This window comes from Dysidea avara, chromosome 8 (assembly GCF_963678975.1).
Source record: "Dysidea avara chromosome 8, odDysAvar1.4, whole genome shotgun sequence".
In the NCBI taxonomy this organism is placed as follows: Eukaryota; Metazoa; Porifera; class Demospongiae; order Dictyoceratida; family Dysideidae; genus Dysidea; species Dysidea avara.
This window is the reverse complement of record NC_089279.1, coordinates 36,602,227-36,618,406: the sequence shown is the minus strand read 5'-3', so window position 1 is coordinate 36,618,406 and position 16,180 is coordinate 36,602,227. Positions and strand designations below refer to the sequence as shown.

Sequence of the window (16,180 nt, the reverse complement as noted above, 5' to 3'; positions counted from 1 at the left end):
ACATGTTTACTGTGATACACACCTTACCACATCACATGAGCTGACCCACTATACCAACAGTGACAGTAGCAGCAGATAGGGGTAGTAGAGCTACTGAAACAAAAACTTCACTATACACTACATTGCGTGTCTTACGGTCCTCCCTAACCAATATTGTCAGGCAATCTGGGTAGACAGTGCTACATAAAGCATTCCATGTGTAAAGCTCTCATCAGTCATGTCTACTCCTACAGCTTTAAATGTTTGGCCCTGACTTTAGCTGATAGTCATTGCAAAGCACAGTGAAACAGGAAACTGCACACGTCTAAATTTAAATGCAAAGTGGAGTTGCTTGGAATAAGTAGAATCTGAGGAATGATGATGTCATGACCTGCATATGCCTACCATAGGAAATTTTGGCTTCTATTGTGTTGGCAGAAAGTTTAGTGATAACACACCTAGTACCATCGGTGACTCGTGGGGGGTCCAAGGAGTGTAAAATTATAATTGGTGCACCAACCTTCAATGATAGTAAATGTGGGGGCAACCCTGACACTTCTAAAGAGTTTTAAAACTCAGTTGGAAATTCAACTGCTTGAGATTCATCAGGCACAGAGTTCAAAGACTTGTACTGTACACACTCACCAGGTAACTGCTCTACCAAGGTTGTGTTGATGGTGCGAGTGGTTTTGTTAAGAGGAGCCAATATGCAACGCTCTGATAACCATGTGATGTTTGTATAGTTTGAGAGCAAGTCTGTAGACACCAACTCATCAATGTTGCATACATACAAATGTACCCATAGTCTCTGGTAGCTGGACAACATCAGGAGAGTCATCGTCAGTGGGAAACTCGCCATCTCCAATGGCTAACAACTGGTCAGCAAATTGTCCAGCTGCTTGGTCCCTGCAGAGGTACACTCTCATATTAGTGTGTAAATGTTTAACAACCACAGATGTGACTTCTTCAAACAGGCATCCACTATGTTACCTCTGTTGCCACATGGAATTACTGGGAGTATTTGTCTAAAGTCACCACACAACAGCATACAAATTCCTCTGACTGTTACCTGTCAAATCCTTTAGAGTGCTGTCTACAGCTTCAAATGCATGTCTATCAGTCATTGGAGCCTCATCTACAACAAAGGCTTGAGGTTCCTGGATGAGTTTACAAAGTGCAGTTCCTCTTTTAATACTACAAACTGGAATGTCCATAGCATTCAAATCTAGGGGGATTTTAAGGTGCTATGCAAGGTACGACCTCCAATAAAAGCATGGCAGCTATTTTGTTAGATGCAGTAGCTAATGCTATCTTACATTCAGACCTCATTTTGGCTAGAATAAGTAAAGTATTACTTGTTTCACCTGAAATAGTACACCTCCCTGATTCCTATCAACCATGGAACAAATAGAGTCATACACATCACACTGGTCTACTGTTAATAAAGCAGCATTGTGTTCTACATAGGCTTGCTGTTCACCTCGGTCATAGTTTATTTCCCTGTGATACTCCCTTGCAATCCTATCATTGTCCACTACCTGTGGCTGAGGTAGACCATACTCAGACAGCTGTCTACCTCCCATGGAAAAGATCTTTTCTTGCAAGTCCCCAAGCTGAAGATGTCATCATTCAGCCCCAATTGCTCGTAAGGTATGTTGTTGGTATAAGAAATCTTCAGCCATGGCTTCCTTGTGATTGTCTGTAGTGGGTTGGATGGTTCACACCAGGCCAGTGTCACAACAATGAGTGTATGAATACTTGCTGGTGAGTTGCTGACTATTGCCTCTTCCATAGCCAAGTGATACTGGTTGTCATTTTCAAGCGGTCCCAACTTGAGGCATGCTTCACGGAAGGAACTCCATCAACAGTCTTCAGAGCAGCAAATGACTGAGGACCCTTAACATTATGTAAGAGCAAACAGAGATAAGAACATTCTCCTTTGACGTGGGCTGATGGTATAGACCCTACCCAAGGCTTGAGCTTGCTTAACTCCAGGATAGCCAGCCACCTGGGTTCCTTGTTTCCTCCTCTGCCAAGACTTGTAGACTTGTTGTTCCATGTGTAATACTCTGGAACATCAACATACAACAGTGTCTTGGCAAAGTCATCCACTTGACACAAAGCAAAGAATTCTGTCAAGGTGGTCTTTGTAGGGTCCCCTAAAGTTCTATCCATAGCAGTGTCCTCAGTGAAATAAACTCGGTGGCCATTTTCCAAGTGCACATTGATAAAAGTACTGAAACAAGTTGGAGTAGTGCACGATATTAAATCACAGTAAAACAATAAGAAGTGTTATATCCCTACTGTGCTCAAGGTACCATAACGGGAATGCACAGTAGGGATATAACACTTCATATTGTTTTACTGTGATTTAATATTGTGCACTACTCCAACTTGTTTCAGTAGTTTATATCAATTCGCTATGATCCCTACTCTAGTTGAAAATTCCAATTTTTTGTGTACTTGTTTGTTAAGTTTTTTTGTAAATAATTATTTTGACTGGTGAACCCATGCATACCGCATCTGAAAAGACACTGCGTGCCCCAGCTATATCAATTATCGTCTGAAAAGTTAAATGTCTATTGTCAGCTATGTTCAACCCAGCATTTCGAATCAAGAACTGTTTGTAAAGCACCTCTGCAATCCACGTATACCGAAAGAAAGAAATGGTGTATCAATTATTGTCTGAAAGGCACCTCTCGGGCCGAAGTGACGTCAAACAGTGAAAAATCAAGCCGGTAGCCTCAGTGGTTGTCAAGTTATGCTTGTCTGAAGGCATCAGTCAGTCAGTTACTCAGTCAGTCAGTCAGTCGAAAATTCCGTTAAATAATTTTTTGTAAAAAAAATCTGTAGGAATTTGTTGAAAACATTTCGTGTTGATCTGAAGTCTTGTTTGGGCTTAGTTTTGCCTAAGCAATACTGCCTCATTGTTGTCAGGGAAAATTAAGGCTGATTTTTGGGTGATGTTATTTCGTGCGATTGGGTGAAGAGAAAGGCAGTAAAAACCATCGATATCAAGAGGATTAATGCACGTAATTTTTGTAACAACTTTAAACAGGCTGTAGGACCAGGAGTCCTACAGACCTTCAGCACTTGTGCTGTAAGTCTTAATAAAAAACTAATTTAAAAAGTAATTCTTCAAAACGCCCATATATTCTGCATACTTTAGTGCATGGACTTGAAATAAAGCTTAATGGATTGCCACGTTATGCCCAGCAAGATGGCGGCTAGTTAACTTTATCAAGTCCATCTGCTGTGAAGTTTGGACGCTTTTCTACAACTATGTAAAATTGTCATGTCAGGAAAGTTCCAAAGCTGCTGGCAGCGCTCAGGTCTCCAGACGAGGGTGAGTCTTAGAAGAGGTTTGCCAATGAATAGGGATTGATTCTATCTAAGAAACTTGTAACAAAGATGAGTGATTCAGACGATACAAGGCTAAAACTAACGATATAGCAAACCAGAAGTGCCTTTTAGGATTTTCCCAGGGGTCAATGGGATAATTATATAAGTTATACTAGTATATTAAAAATCCTAAATTTAAAAATAAAGTAGGAATCCAAGCGATAAAAAGTAGTGAAACAAGAGAAGAACAATGGTAGCTATTACAGCATAGCTCGATGGGAAATCCCTACTTTGGCATGGTATAGCCATTAATTATTTTGTGTTCAATGCCAAAGTAGGAATTTCCCACTGAGCTATGCTGTAATAGCTACCATCGTTTTTCTCTTGTTTCACTACTTTTCATTGCTTGGATTCCTACTTTATTTTTAAATTTATAATTTTTAATATACTAGTTTGTTTAGTTTTTTTGTAAAGGCATACAGCTAGCTATAAACATGTGACTGTTCTATTAGGGTGACTGCTGTGTGTATCTCGACGCAGCCTGCAAGATGTGCGCTTGCCCAAAAAGGGGCGTGGTTTCGATCGATTATAGAGTATGTCGAATCAGCCTTCCAAATTGAAGGTGTGTGGTTACTGAAATACAGCTAGTGCAAAAGGGGTGTGTCATCGTGGTTTCAATCGATAGATCGATAATGCGTACAAGGAAGAATGGGCATGACCTTGTGACCTATCGTGAAGCTATCTAGCTAGTACCAGTACCTCCGTACAGTACCCTCCGTCATAGATTATATCATTAAGGAATATAATCTATTCCTCTGTACAGTAGCGTAGTCTATGGGCCTTAAATAATCTTGTGGCGTCTATTAGCTATGCTGCTTAAAGAAAGTGTTGATACGGAAAAATTTATGCCTCAATATGGTTTCGTTGGATGAAGAAGAAGACAAGCAGCCTGATTGAAGATAAAAGAAAAGACAAGGCGCAGAGGGCACACGCTCATCGGAACCCCAAAAGGCACATCCCACTGGTGAGTTTGCTTTTGTTGCATAAAATGGTGGCCGTGCACTGCTTCGTTTGGCCTCTAGGCTTGCGACTGTGATCAGTCAGGCAGTCAGGCAGTCAGGCAGTCAGTCTAAAATTCAAAGTTTTGGTGATTTTTAAAATTCTGTATCCGGCCACCTGTAAGAGTTTTGTTGTATTTAATGCTGTTTTATGTATTATATGCAGGGGCGGATCTAGGATTTATAAAGGGGGGGGGGGGGGGGGGGGCTAACTCAAGGTACTAATCTCTTGGGTAGGGGTGTGCAAAATGCACTTCCCAGCATGCGAAGCATGCTGGGACTAGAGGGGTCTGGCGGCATGCCCCCCCAGAAAAAGTTTGAAAAAAATAGATACTAAAATACTGCAATTTGGAGATATTTCCACATAAAATTCATAATATTTTCTGCCTGTAGATATTTTATATACTGCCTTTAGATTATAGGTATGGCTCTCTGAAGCATTTTGCTAATGGAAAAGTTTGGGTAGGTACAGACAACCAAGTACATGATGCACCCCTCTCACAATTGCACAACACTGAATAGGTGCATGTTAGAATAATAATGTTGAAAGTGGAAAATTTTGAAATTTGAACAATACAAGATTGAATCTGAGAGCATTTTCAATGGAAATTGTGTACCTGAATTAAGTATTGCCATACATATTAACTACACAAGTAGATGAATGACCTTTACACAGACCAATGCACTTCATTGTATGTATAGGTGCAGGTAGATTTGGAAAAATTCCATATCAAAACCAACTACATGTTTCCAGTGAATGTTCTATTAGAGTAGTTAGCTGACTGCTCTATTAGAGTATCTCGATCTTGTACACCTCCAATGCTGATCCGGGTCCTTGTTACATAAACTTTAGCATAAATCCACTGATAATACCTTGGAAAGATGTTTATAAGGTGGTTTTATGAGTATTTGTATTATTAGTGATCATATAATTATGCTAAGACAAAATTTCATTATAATACTCAGCATATTGATCAAGTAAAGCCTAAATATGAAGGGGGGGGGGGCTTTTGGGGCTTCAGCCCCCAAAGGCCCCCCCCCTGGATCCGCCCCTGATATGGACTAGTACTATTCCGTAAAGGTGATTTTCGTCTCGTAAGATATCTCTAGGATGATTTTTAAAGGCGCGATTTTGGGCGGCGCGCAAAAATTTCACATGGATTCCTACTTAAACGGTACGACCATACCGTTTGATAAATAGTAGAGCAGCATAGTGCACGATAGTTGTGCAATTTTTGATACAATAAGAAAACTTTCCATATAAGGTGCACTCCTTGTGACATAATTTTGGATATAGAGCCATCGCATATTTGACCTTTTGGTGACCTTTACAGCCATTTTTGTATTGAAAATTCATCATTTTTGTCTTTATCTCCCTGAGGCATCATTTTGCACAGTTTCAAATTAAAGGTGCTGCTAAAATGATACCTTTAATTTGATACCATGTTTTAACAGTGTAAAAAAAAGCCTCAAGGAAATAAAGACAAAAATGATTAATTTTCAATGAAAAATGGCTCTAAAGGTCACCAAAGGTCAAATCTGTGATAGCTCTATATCAAAAAACATTTGAACACTGCGAAGATCCTGATTGGAATTATTCCACAAGGGACTGTGGCTTATATTTCAGAAGCGTGGGGTGGTCGTGTAAGTGACAAATACCTCACTGAACATTGTGGGATTTTGAAGAAGCTGTTGCCTGGTGATGTAGTACTTGCTGATCGTGGCTTTGACATTGCTGATTCTGTTGCTTCAATGAGAGCTGAGCTGCACATACCAGAGGTAAATCTCAGCTGTCTTCCATGGAGGTGGAAGAAACCAGAAGAATAGCCAACGTGAGAATTCATGTTGAACGCGTGATAGGACTGGTACGTCAGAAATATCCCATTCTTCGTAGTACTATACCTATTCACTATTTAGCAACCAAAGCCAGTGAAGATAATCCATTTGACCGCATTGTGTGTGTGTGCTGTGCTCTGTCTAACACCTGTGACTCCGTTGTACCATTTGAATAGAATCTACTTGACATTTATAAGTTTAATTAATTATTTTGTTGTATTGTGATTGATTAAAGTTGACAATGAAATATTACAATTATCAAAACAATCAAAACTAATGAAAACGCGTACAATGAAGAAATAACTAGACTAAGGAAAATTAAAATCAATACATAAATGCGTGCACATGAGATCAAAGCTTTTTCTTTCTATTGACAAATTGTGGCAGTTTTCTGCAGTCTGGACAATACCACTTGGACTTTCCTTTGGGAAGGGTCTTGAGGTTCAAACATTTTGTATGAAACCACTCAAAAGGACAGTCCGAGTTGTCACATGCTATCATAGTTCCTGATTCAGGACCACGGCAAGAGCAATATAATGGCTCTGGTGCATCACTGGTATCCATACAATCGACCATTGAACCACTATCGCTGAAGTTCCCTTCTTTGCTTGAATTCTTTATAGCAGGTCTGGTATACCAGTTTCCCATTAATTCCGGCAAAAGACTTGTTGTAAAAAAATGTTGAGCGGCATCGATACATTTTGTCCAAAAAGTCAAGTTTCTTTCAATGCGTTCAATGTGTATACCATCGCTACTATACATGCCTTGAAAGTCCTTCTCGAAAGTACAAACACAAAAATCAGCATAATCTACATTGCAGACAAATAATTGTGTTTGTACCTGATAGAAGTATGCATGGCTTTTATCTAAGCGTAGATTACCATCAGATTTCTTTAGGCAAAATTTCTTATCCTCTGAAACTGCAGTTTGTAATGATGCTTCCCGATGGCAGAAAGGACATTTTATTTCGAGGACCCCCTTGCCAAGACAGGTACAGTTTATGATCCCATCAGGGGATGCACCTACAATTGGCCACTGTGTATTAATAAAAAGACCACACTCTGTTACAGAAAAATCAGAATGTTGACTTTTTGTTTATCTTATGTACATTTCTCGAGTCTCGTTCTCATGTTTGCAACCCCAACTTGTAGCCTTGCTTGTAAAGCTAAAAGCTTCAGGGTAGCATATCCCTTTGATAAGAGATTGCGAGGGGTTAGCTGGGTTTGTGTGACAAACTGCCTTCATTCTTGATTCAGTGATTCTACCTGCTCTGTATTTATACCACAGCTTAGATTTACTCTGGTTCCTTGTAGCAGCCTCCACATTTTCTGCCATTTTATCCGTAACGCTTAGCGAAACAGATTGACATTCCTTTAACAGTTCGTGATATTTCATTTCCACATACTGTGAATTTTTCAGTGACGTTAAAGGCAGTGGAAAATCTTTATTTGCAGAAGTTGGTACAAACTGTTCAGAATAGGCTGGAACCACTGATAACAGGCCAGGCTTTGTGCCAGTGACACTCAAATTTTCAAACAGCAGTGCTAAGTGTGCTTCAGTTGACCTGCTGCCAACTTTCTTGGTCTTCTCACAAACATTTAGATCACTCACATCTCTCTCTTCTTCTGAATCTACCAATGATTTTATTTGTCCATCCAGTGTTCTTTTCATTCCTTGGGCAGATGTAAAGTCGATGTCTTTAATTGGCAAGTATTCTACCTCCTTTAAATAAGAAGGAACAATCCACTGGCATGATTCCTGAGTACAGGTTGCACTGGTACCTTGAATTCTGGCTGAAGTTTCCAGAAGTGAAGCAATATGGGTGCACGTTTCACCCTGACCTGCTTTGCAGGTACAATGAGCGCAGCAAACTTCACCAGTTAACTCTAGAATAATCCAGCAAGACAACGGTTGCTCACTTAATTTCTGGGAATGACGAACCTATGACAAAGTTACATAAGATAAGTAGCCTATACAATGGTTGATTTTAAGCAGCTAACTTACTTTACCACAAGTAAGCAGTTTCTCGTTGATTTTCCTTGTGTTTACTTCTTTGATCCAACCACAGACAAACTGGTTGTAAGCCTCTAAGCCTTTCCTGGCTTTAAACTGTGCCATAGTAATAAAACTTGTTTGTAGAACAAGGTATGACACAAGATCACAGTCTTCCACTGGGGGAACTCCATCGAAAGGCTCCCCACCTTGGCTACTAGGCTTGGCAAAAGGATCGATCCCATTAATCAACGCGATTTTCTCTATATATCGATCCTTTGCTTTCTTATCCAAGCCCTCAGCGTACGTAGATAGCTTACATTCCATGTCTCAAACAATTCTTTCAGCCGGATTATTCCATTGATTCAAACGCATGAGCATTACGTATGTGCACCAAAATGGCGGATGCGTGGGTTTTTACACAGATTGCGTAACCCAGATCATGTGCTGAAACAACTCTATTACTACTTTACAATAGGGTAATTTTGGGTTGTGCAATAACATTATTAGCTAATTCTCATATTTTGTAATTCATGAAATATTCGTAATTCGTTTAATTACGTTGCTATGCACTGCTAAGGAAGCGTTTGTTAAACAAACCGCTTTTACCAACATATTACGTACAGAAGTATCTTCTAAACTGTTTTATAGTTTGACTAACGTGTTTTTTCCCACAAATTCTCTCAACAAAGCCTCAAAGCTGCTCTTCATTTTTGTTCGCGTACGTAAGGGATACGCCCCCTTTCGACTCGAAGCGATGGGCTATTCCTGGTAGTGTATGAGGCCTGCACCGTTGTTTTTCAGTTGCTAAACGCCTGAAAACTTCAAGGGGAAGGTAGTCTGAGGAAAGTCGCCACACCCGTATTTCAGTCCGCCGAAAAAAAAACCACTTCAGAGCAAAGTTCACCTGTGCAGAAGTTTAATACAGACTTCATTTCACTTTTACTTCTTACGTAAAAGCTGCTTTTACCGTTATTAAACGATTTTGCTCACGTGGGTGCGTACGGACAAACATAGATAGGTAGATATACCGTAATTTTCTGGTTCGTTGTCAAAAATAAAGTTGGCGCATGCTCACCAGCAACGTTGCACGTGATTCAAATATGCTCTAAACATCGTAGGAGACGCTTCTAATCAAAGGGTGAGTGGTTAACTATCATGAATCAACTGAATATGCCATCGGAATCTCTAAGTGGTGCAGATAAAGTAAATAATTTAGTTAGTTACAGTGAACAAGAGCCTGATACCGCTGTAGTAGAAAACACTGAGCCATCTGAACAAGTGATCCATAGCAAGGAGGTAACTGTTGAATCAATAGCATCAATGACTGCAGCGATCATATCTGAAGAAAAGGAACGGGAGAAACGGAAACTGAATTTGATTGTGCACAACCTTCCAGAATCCACATCAGCGGAAGCCAGTATTCGGAAGAACGAAGATACTCAGAATGTTACATCCTTGTTTAATAAATACATTGGAGTTAATGCTCACATCAGTAATGTAACACGGATTGGTAAACAGACTGGAAGGCCCAGACTCACGAAAGTTACTTTGTCAACAAGAGAGGAAAAGTTTAAAATTCTCCGCAACAGGTTGAACTTGCGTAAGAAGGAGCACCCGACTCATGTCACTAAAGTATTTATAACACCTGACTTAACCCCACAAGAGCAAATACGGAACGGATTAAGAATGGTAAAATAGTTCTAAGAGAAGCTTCCTAATTTAGACCAACTCCATCATATCAAGCCATATAATATCAAGATCAAAATAGCTACAGAACAGATTTTAGCGATGCAGTGTCTCAAGCAAGTATTGTGATGAACTTGATCAGAAACTCTTGAATAATTTTGTAAGATATAAGATATATGCGTCATACTCCTTAATGGAGGTTTTGCATATTAAACTTAATAATAATAATAAGATATCCACCTAAATATTCACGAGAACATTTGAACATGTGCTTGCGCGAGTTTTTGATTTGACAACGAACCGGAAAATTACGGTAGGTACACACACACACTTTTACGAAAACAATTTCAGTAATGTGGGCACGCACCTGGTTTAAAAATCTTAGTAGACATTTTTGTGTAGCTGGATCTACAACTTGTGGGGATCCCTGATAAGTATTGTTAACAAAACAAAGTGAGAGTGGTGAAATGGCGTATGTGTTTGCTTTATCCTCTGCATCCAAGGGCATGCACACACACACAGTTTACTTCTAGTCTGGCTACCCCTTCACATGTAGTAACGGTCTGGTATGAGTTGTACTGATTACCAAAAACTGGTGGTCTCACATAGCCAGGCCTTCTTTTGTGTGGGGGCGGGGAAAGAAAAGGGTCTGGTGAACAAGAGAAGTATAAATTAACTGCAGCACATAGGTTGTCTTTCAATAGAGGTGGTCACTAATACAGGTTGCAGTGTACCTAGACACCTTCACTGTCTAAGCCATACTTGGCATGGTCTGGTTGTGAATAGTTATTGGAGGTGTACACTCCCATACAGCAATAATAGGCTACAAAATTCCACTGTGTACCACAACATAATTCATGATATCTCTTGAGCCCATTGTGGTCCCACCACAGAAATTTTATCAAACATAGACCATGACCCAATCATTAAAAATTCAAAGAATTTCAAGTAACATTTTTCAAAATATAAAGGACTAGACTTATCTCCTTATTTATAAGTACATACGTAGCTTGCTACACTGCTCCTCAAAGAATACTGTGACTGCTCTATTAGGGTATCTTGATCTTGACTGCTTTATTAGAGTATCTTGAATAATGCTATTAAATAATTTTAGTGGGGGGGCTAAGCTCCTCCACAATTTGCCCCTGCAAATGGAAGCCTCCTGGCGGCGCAGTCTTTGTCGTTATGCTTCTTCCTGTCTCTTCGCTGGATCCAATCTTTGGTTCTGCTTGTGTCTCCGCTTGAGACGCACAAGGGGTAGACGATCGTTTTCGCTTAGGCGGCATGCTTACACAGCACATCAAATGAAATTTGAATTTGCAATATCACGTGTGTACAGTCTCGGCAAATGTAACGTGTATGATCATGTGTTTACAGTCATATACAGTACAGGATTTGAACTGATGCTACACATTGATCTTTCAACAACTTACCAAGAGAAAAAATAATTATACTAAAAGGTACCCAGAGTGACTAAAAGGTGCACTGAAAAGGTACCTGAACGAAAAAAAGGTGCACTGAAAAGGTGCCCAAATCGAAAAAAAATTTATTACAAACCGGACTTGAACACACAACCTTCTGCACGTAAGACGGCTGTCTAACCCATTCACTTACCTGTCCTACACCCAAGGCTATGCCTATATTTTTGTCTTATAAAGACCTGTACAAATGGACTGAGATAGGTGTTTACTTGCGGTTTATAGAAAGAATTTAAGTCATTTTTCTTCCACACCTTCGCGTTTAAAGAGCGGTAACGGACAAACGATAGCTTGCACAAACTTTTCGAAACCGTCATTGTAGAGCTGGATAATGAGCGCTAATTTAGACACAAAGACGCTTCGAAATGTGCAGCGGTTCAAGAGTACATTCCTGACATCAAATGGAATGCAGACAGACGGACGGACGGCTTTTCAGTCTTATAATATAGATTAAGGGGGCAAGCAATTATGTCCTATGGCTTCTGTGAATAAAATTATGTGTTTTACATGAAGCTGTAAAACCAACACAGATACTGTTCTCCACCTGATGAATAACACATGTTGTAGTTGAGACATTGAACTTCTGTATAGTGTAAATCTAAGTGAAATCCTCTGAAGTATTTAACACTAAAATTAATTCTCCTACAGCTAATTGTGAAACTCCCCAAAAGTCTTGCAGTGGCTTGTAATAACATTATCTTTAAAAGTATGGAAACAGATTTTTAGGAATGACTACTATGGCTTCAAAAGAGGAGATAACTGTTTTTCATTAAAGAGTTCAATAGCTCAATTGATAAAATAGTTTAAAAAATTACTTCCATACTTTTGTTACAAACATACTAGGTAGCAGATGACAAAGTTTAAGAAGCATAGGATTAAAATTGTGAGACTAGATCCAAAATTTGTAAATTTCCATTCTTTAAGTCTAAAATACTAAACTGAGTCTTAAAGTCAGTACTTCTAACTGGAGCTGGTGATTTTTAATTACCACAAACACAACTGATACAAAAGGGATGGAAAGCAAGCACAGATCAATAAAAACCAGGGTTTTGCGTGTGAAGCCATAGGAATTAGTAGTGTGTCCCCTTAAAGTTTTCAATAAAGACCACAATTAAGTAGATATCCCATAATTTAGGGATCACTGGAAAGGTCAATCAACAGTCTTCCATCAGTGAATATTGTGTTTGTAATATTTACACAGTGTGAAGTTTCAGTTGATTTTGTAACTAGAGATGGACCAGTTTTTCATGAAATATTCAAAATATTTGTAGTCATGAATCAGAAACTATAGGGTGTATGGAGCTAAAAATTTGCATGAGTGATAAGCACCACAGGTACTACAAACACATCAAGTTTTGTCAAAATCCGAGAGGTGACCCTAAACTCCTTGTTGATTTGACATCAATGACCCTTATAATAAACAAGTACACAGAAAAACTTGGAATTTTCAACTAGAGTAGGGACCATAGCACATTGATAAAAGTACTGAAGCAATAATAACAACGTTGTAATATAGGGAAATGCAACTAAAGGCATTTGTAAACATCATTTGGTGCACATGAGCATGTATTTCTAAATAAATGCACATATCTGTGTCTGTTGCTTTTTTCGTCATGGTGCTGATCTGATGCCGAGATACAGAAACACAGCCGATGTATAGTTTTTCAGATAACCTATCAGATTATTGGTGCAACACTAATTATTAGCTAGCTCCTTGAGCTGGCTCTGAGGGTATCTCAAAGGAAATCAACAACCAGCCCAAGTGAGTTGGTTGCTACTTTATTATCACTGAGCAAAACCCAAATAAAGCTATCAAAACTTTCTGCACGTAAAATAAATTTAGTATTACAAAATATGTTATCATGAACAATTGTTTTGTATGATAATAAAGTGACCAATGGTAGTTGAGGTGTGATGATCCCTTGATAGTCGTCTTTGTTGTTCCTCAGGTGGCCACTGATAGAGCTCTGTCTGGTGGAGTTACTGCAGAGACCAGTCAGCCCCACCCACCTAAAGCTGAAGAGAAACCTCAACAAAACACAGGTCAGTACCACATACATGATGTGTATGTTGTGTGTAAGTTTTGTGGGTGGGGAACTCCTTAAAATTTGTAGCTTTTACACAGGGGAGATTTAAGGGGAATCCCCTCTTTAGTATACAAGTCAGTAATGAGTTGAATATCTCATCCAGTAATGTTTTATCTTCCTATTTGTAACACATATTAACCGCTAACACTGATACCCTTACAGGACTTGTCCTAGTTAGTGTGTTATTTATACAAGTACAGTAACTGGTACCTACACTTGCCGAATGCACAGAACTTATCACCATATATAGTTACGCTGTGTATTTCAATGTATCTAACTTAGTGATAAGGTAATCATTTAACTTTTCTACTAAAGTGTACCATATGGTAGAAAACATTAGTGAAGTGTCCTTTAATTTGCCAAAAAAATTTCACTACACTGGAACCTCTCTTAACAAACTCCCTGAGTTAAGGACACAATAGAAAAACCTCCATAATAAGGACAACAATTTTGATCCCAACAGGTCTGGTTAACACATTTTGTACCTCTGAAAGAGGAACACCTCTACATTACAGCAAAAATTGACCAAAAATTCTGGGTCCCAAAATGTCCGTAATAGAGAGGTTCTACTATTTTGAAGTACACATATCTCAGCTGTTATTATGTGATGTGTAATGAGATGTGATAGAGTACTATGATTATCAAAAAAGCCTTTTTTGCCAATCATAAGTTTTATACCATCAAAGTTTCCTCCTGTGATGTGATCTACACATGTTACACTGTAATGACCCACCCAACTGTTATCACATGTTTAACTTGTTATGGGTCTGGTCATCGGAGGTTGTTACTGACTGGAACATGAGGACCATCAACGATATCTAAAGTAAGACATTGGACAGATATTCTCGACCATTTGGTCCATACTACGGCAATTGGTACAAATACACCAGTTTGGTTTAATTTGTGACCGTCTCAGCAAAAACCCGACTTGTTCGCACAAGCATGCGTATTGAGAAAATTGAAATTTAGAAATAATTTGTAAAATTACGCATGCTACAAAAAAAATTACACAAGTTTTAAACGGGCCAGTACTCGAAGAAGAAAGACTCAAATCGATTAAAACTATATATCATCTTATTCGCCTGTTCATGGAGAGTTAGAAAATCTTTGTTTCGTTTCTCCAGCTCCAACTGTATGCGCGTCACGTGCGTTTGTTTACGATGCGGTAAACGTAAACAATATTGTCATCGTTTCTTCTACCAAACCGTCTTCATATTCATATGTACAAGTATCTACAGTACTAATTCTATACCTTGGTTGATGTGCTGATCCATGGTGAATGTTTTAAGCCAAATTGCAACGTTGTAGACTAATCCAAATGGAAGTTATGGCTGCGAATGTAAGCGCCTGTAGTTTATTTTCAGTATAGTTGCTGTACAAATCGATTACCTTGCTCTTCCCACTGTCTAGTGCTATAATTCCTAAACTACGCACCACAGAAGGCTGAAACTTTGGTGGTCCATTCTTTGGACACTGCTGATATCGCCGAGTGAATAAAATTTTTTTTTAAATTGTGTGAACAAGTCGGGTTTTTGCTGAGATGGTCACATTTGTGGATTTGTCATAGGAACCTGAATATCCATGCTTGGAACAGACTTAGCCAACTCATTGCCTCCAATATTTCCATAAGCCTGCATAATGAGTTGGTTGTACTGCATGAGCAGGTGTCAATGTAGAAACAATAGCCAATATAATTATATAGAACTGAGTCCATCTCTGCAGTATACACCGTATATATAGTATTCACCTCTAGTGAACAAATCCCGAAGTCTCTTATAGAAATGGCCATTGGCTCCTCATTAATGCTTACATAGCTAGCGTCTTGCTGTAATATGAAATACAAGTTGCTATAATGTAGTATAGCAAACTATTTATGCTTTACTTTGTTTTTTTCTTAGTGCCACAGCGACAATTGGTACCACAAAGCAACTTCGCTTCTTTGCAGGAACACTGTTTACGTTGACAAGTTGACTTGTAGCTGCAATAACTACATCGTTCTTGGTCTGGCACGGTCACAGTTTCATTCTCCTATATAAACATATTGTATAAATAGATATATGCAGGACTGATAATGCCAGCTAAATATTACTGACCTTGTCGCTTTCCTCCGATGAAACATCCATTTCTATTGTTGCTATGTAAGGACCGCCTACTTTGTCCCACATGCGTGTTTACAAATTACGTAATGCATAAATTTTGCACTTGTATGGCTTGGTGTACTGCCCAATTAATAGCCCGTGAGATGATATTCCTATTAGGTAATTGAATTTTCACTGATCGGATTAAACCATCTTTACTAAATATGAGCTCTTTAATTTGGGCTAGCCCCACGCCCTGCGTGGTATATGATCATCCCGTACTATAACCACTTCTCTTATCCTTGGTTGACGTTCTAATTGGGTTGATTTATTCCTATGGAATAAAGGTAATGTTTACCTCAGATTAAGCAAATAACCACTTTTCCACAATTCCCAAAAACGATCTAGTTGTCTTTGACTTTTTCACCAATATTCCTTTGCTGAATCCATTCTGGGATAATAATCTCTATCCTCACCATCCATAAACTGATCTACATAAAAGGAATTACATCATGATTACCAGTTACAAAGTGGATAGGTGTTAACACTAATCCCAATTCAAAATCATCACAAACATATGTTAAGGGTCGGGTATTAATAATAGCTTCGATTTCTGCCAAAAGTGTCAACAACTTATCCCA

At 38.9% G+C, this 16,180-nt stretch overlaps 1 long non-coding RNA gene across 1 annotated transcript in view; it reads left to right on the top strand.

Moving 5' to 3' along the window:
• The window catches only part of LOC136265084 (uncharacterized), a 54,168-nt gene that overhangs the window by 8,249 nt on the left and 29,739 nt on the right, over positions 1-16,180 (top strand). The window lies entirely within an intron of this gene.